Source organism: Lolium perenne, chromosome 2, assembly GCF_019359855.2.
Source record: "Lolium perenne isolate Kyuss_39 chromosome 2, Kyuss_2.0, whole genome shotgun sequence".
Lineage (NCBI taxonomy): Eukaryota > Viridiplantae > Streptophyta > Magnoliopsida > Poales > Poaceae > Lolium > Lolium perenne.
In genome coordinates, this window is record NC_067245.2 from 25,442,236 (window position 1) to 25,446,751 (window position 4,516).

A 4,516-nucleotide genomic window follows, 5' to 3' on the forward strand; every position below is an offset into this window, starting at 1 on the left:
CTATGTTTTCTTCATCTTTTAAACTTTTGCCGGTTTCTCTTTTTTCCTGAATCTTGTCTATTCTCCAAGTCCCCGAGTTTCGTGTTGAGAGCGCAGCTCTTAGCGCGAAACTTAAGTAAAAATGCACGAAACCGGCATAGCCAGTCCCCGAGTTTCGGGTTAAGATCCTTGCTCTTAGCGCGAAACTTAACTAGAAACGCGTGAAATCGGCATAGCTAGTCCCCGAGTTTCGGGTTAAGATCTTTGCTCTTAGCGCGAAACTGAACTAGCATCTTTTCCTTGAACAGACCACGGCTGACGCTCGGAAGATCCTCTTTGAGGAGCTTCTCTGGGAGCACCGGGACCTCGCTGAGGCACACAGCAAGTGCCAAGGTAAATTCTTGTGCCTCCGGCATCTTCTTACCGGAAGGTTTTTCTTTTTCTTAGTACTTATGATTTTCTGCTTGAACAGCTATCCCGAAAGCTTCTATTGAGGCCCTCAGGAAGCAGCTTGCCGCCGCCCAAGGTATAACTTCCTGTTTCCGGTTGGCTTGCTCCTTCTTCATTTTACCAGTTCAACTTTTGCTAACATTTTCTTTCCGGGTTCCAGAGGAGAAGGACCAGCTTATCCAGCAGCATCAGGAGGATCTGAGCGCCCAGAGAACCAGCTACCAGGAGCTAAAGGGTCAGCTTATCCAGCTTGGTCTTGACCATGCCAAGGCGCTGAATGCTGCTGAATCTGTCGTCGTGGCGAACGAGCAGATGCCATGGGATGGCTTAAGTTGGGGCCGAATGGGCGCTAGAGGATTCGGGGGAGGGTTTGCGACTAGATGGGACGAACTTCCGGATGCTTTCCTCAAGAACACAACCAAAGGCCGGTATGCAAGAAGAGAGACAAGAGGAAGAACTCAACACTAGATCGCTAGCTTCATTGATCTCAACGTGGTTACAGGTTCTTGGATACAAGGTCTATCGTCTAATCTCTTCTATCTGCACGCACCTGTAAGAGAGTGTGCCCCCTCTCCTTATATAGGGGAGAGGGTGGCTTACAGAGCAAGAAACCCTAATGGCATCTTTGACTGGACAAATTACTTTACAAAGCTACTTTAATCATGGATGACGCCGGGGTCTTCTTTAATCAGGGACGCTGACGTCCTCCGGCTTCTTTCAGCGTCACCCCTCTCTTTGGCGCCAGGACTCCGATTAAAGTCACTTTGCTTAGCTCATCCTTGTCTTCTAGCTCTGAAGAGAATCTTTGACCAGTCTTGCCGACAGGCCCTTCTTTCTGGTATCTTCTTTATCCGGTTCCGGTATACCCCTCTTGGGGATACCGGCTTAGCTTCACTTAGCCAAATTCTTATCTTTGTGCTCCGGTAAGAATATTAAACCGGTATCTTGATGGCCCAAACCATCCGGTTTGGCATGCCTTTGGCATACCGGGGGTCATCCCCCCAACATTAGTCCCCGAAGCTGGTATAGTCTGTCGGATTCTATCCTACAGACCATGCCAGGTTCTTATTTTATAGGATACCGGTTTAATCTTTCCGGCATTGAGCTTGGATCTGGCATCTTTACCCGGACTAACGCTTCCTCTCTCTGCGAGGTATTTCCCGGCATCTTTTTTCTCCGGTATCTTCCGCATTTACTCTCTCCTCGGCGAAGTAGAGAATTTCTCGGGCCCCGCGCCTGTCAGTGACATGCGCACTGTTAACTGGCGCGCCAGTGTCAGAGGTCACTTCGCTTCGAGTCCCGCGCGCACATTAAATGCTTCTCAGCGGATCCCACTCGCCGCTTCAGATCCGTGTGCGCCTCCGTGTGTCTTTTCATTTTTTCACGTGTACCTCCTCGCCACGTGGCGGCCCGTGGTGCGAACCGTCGCGGCCCGTGGTGCGAACCACCGCGGCCCAGTGGTTTTCGGCCCACCTTCTCCCTTCTTTATAAGGTGGAACCGTCACCTCTTCTTCCTCTTCTCGCATTCCCCACTCCTCGCGCACAGTGTTCTTCGCTCTCTGCGCCTCCGCCGTTCTCCGTTCGCCGCAGTTTGCTCGAGCTCTATTGCCCGGCGAACTCACGCCGCTTCTCCACCGGACCTCCCCGTGCGGAGATTCATCGCAGTGCTCTCGCTGCGGGCGCTGCATTCAAGCTTCTTCGCGCCCTTCTCCGCTCCGTCGTCGCCGGAGCTCCTCGGTGACCGCAGGCCCGCTGCTTCGCCGGTGAACTTCTTCCGCAGCGACCGCGCCACCTCAGGTTAGTTCCAATCTCAGTTTGCTTGCCCTTTCCTCGTTTTCTAGATCTTGGGTCGACAGTGTTTTTATTTCCCCTTTTCCTTTGATTTTCCTCTTACTCGTAGATCTTCGCGCGGGGGCCTACTGTGGGATTTCTGTTTTTCTGCCTCTAAACCAATGTCTAGCGAGGAATCTTCCTCTGCCTCTTCTTCCGGTAGCCGGCGTAGGCAATCTTCCGATAGATCCGCTGATTCCGCTTCGATGGATACCGATTCCGGTAGCCGCGGAGAATCCGGTAGCTCTAGCCAAGCTTCCGGTATAAATCCTTCCCCTGTCACTCGTGGAGCCTGGATGGGCTCCAACGTCACTGAATACGAGATTGACTGGCTTTACCGGTCGCGAAGGATTCCGGAAGGGGTAACCTGCCGGCTTCCTGGCGACGAGATCGAACCGGTGCTTGAGCCCGGTGAACATGTTGTTTTCCTCGCTCACTTTGAGCGCGGCTTCGGTCTTCCGGCCTTCCGGCTTCGCCGTTTTTCCTTGCTCGAGGTACCTTTCTTTTCCGGTTTCTTTTACTTCTTTCATTATTATTATTTTGCGGATCTTTTCTCAGCTCTCTTGAACTCGTAGATCCACGAGCACGCGCCGCCCTTGCGAGCCGAGGCCGGTCATGAGTTTGTGGATAAGCTCATGGCCCAGGGCCAGAAGAACAAGGCGCCGGCATCTGATGCCGGTTCCAGCCAGGCCCCTCCCTCTAAGCGCTTCCGGACGGAGCCTCTGGGGGAGAAGGAAGTGGGCATGCGGCGCTACAAGCGCAAGTAGATGCCGACCGCCGCTGGGTAAGCTTCTTCCTTTTCCCTTTTCTTGTTTCTTCTTACCAAGTTCTTTTGCCGGTTGCTTTTTCTAACTCTTTGCTTTTTCTCTTGTTTAGCCCTGCGCTGAAGCTTGGCTCAAGGCCAGCGGGCTCTGAGGGTTCCGCGAGGACCTCAACCCCTCCTCCTCACTCAAGCCCGGCACCTTCTGGTGCCGGCAACATCTCTGCCTCCCCTCTGGGGGGCACTACAAGTTCGGGGCGTGCGGCCCCTACACCGCCAGAACACCGCACGGAGGAGGACTTTGTCTCCCCTCCAGAGACCCAAGATACCGGCGCCAGCAACATCGGCGCCGAGGAAGAAGCTGCCGGGCGGGCGGAACCTTTGGTTCCTCCCGTCCTTGAAAAGAAGAAAACTTCCGCGCCGGAAAGTTCCAACCGGGGTGACGCGCCTAGCGCTCCCCCTTCTCCACGAACTGCTCCAACGCCACCGCCAGATGCTCCTCGCATCAAGCCCTCCGGGGCTGCTCCAACTGCGCCGCCGCGCAAGATCTCCAAGCTTATCAAGGGGAAGGCGACGGCCTCCAACGCCCCTTCCGGCGGCCAGCAGCCCCTGGTGCTGCACGTCTCCAAAGCCGCCAGTGCTGCTAGCAAGAAGGCCACCAGTCTGCTTGGCCGGATCACCAAGTTTCAGCGCGAGGAAAGGGAGCTGGGGCATCTTCTGCCCTACGCAGAGAAGTCGAACGCCGCAGATATGACCCCGGCAACCTGCGGCATCGGCAAGGACAGGCTGCCGGCACCTGATCCTGTTGGGGACCGGTTGTCGGGGGGGAAGACCCCGGGTAGGGCAATGGACGCGGAGCAGCCGGCTGACCACTGGCCGGCTCGCGGCAAAGGCCGGCTGGTCCGGAAGCCGGCTGGCTCTAGGTCCTAGTCGGCCTGGCTGCGGCCACCAATGCTGTAGCTGGGCCGGCTTCTACAAGCCATATCCGACTGGGGGTTTGTACCTCAGACCGACACGAGGCTGGCGAGTCTTGCACTAGAAGGAACCGGGTTGGTGATCCGGGTTTGCGAAGTCCACGCTGACTTCATCTTCCGTAAAGCGCGGGGCACTGTGGAGCAATAGTGCCACGCGCCGGACCGGCCATCATGGCACACGTCGATCCGTACTGGCTACAGTGGTTGATGGCGACAGGGACACTTCCTCTCCATACCGCTGACTTCGGCAGCCGGATGGGACAGGCCATGAGGCCTCAACGGCTCCTGACGTCAGTGCCTCGGGAAGGAGCGGAAGCCGGAGCCGGCCAAGCCGGCCAGTAGACTATAGGGTCTTATATGTAAAGTGCTAGTGCCTATATAAGCCGCACTACCCCCTCTCGAGCAGGGGATCGATCATTCTGACCTCACTTCCACCCTTAGCGCTGCCCTGTGAGAGAGACTCTTGTCTTCCTTAGCCTCCCCGGAGCAGCCGGACACAGCTCAAGGAGCAACATTGTATTGT

General features: G+C 55.8%; 1 long non-coding RNA gene across 1 annotated transcript; it reads left to right on the plus strand.

Moving 5' to 3' along the window:
* Nucleotides 1–283: 283 nt before the first annotated feature.
* On the plus strand, nt 284–719 carry LOC127329808 (uncharacterized). The gene is made up of 3 exons (XR_007869021.1): nt 284–372; nt 452–505; nt 590–719. It is a non-coding gene; the product is annotated as an uncharacterized lncRNA (long non-coding RNA).
* Nucleotides 720–4,516: the final 3,797 nt, after the last annotated feature.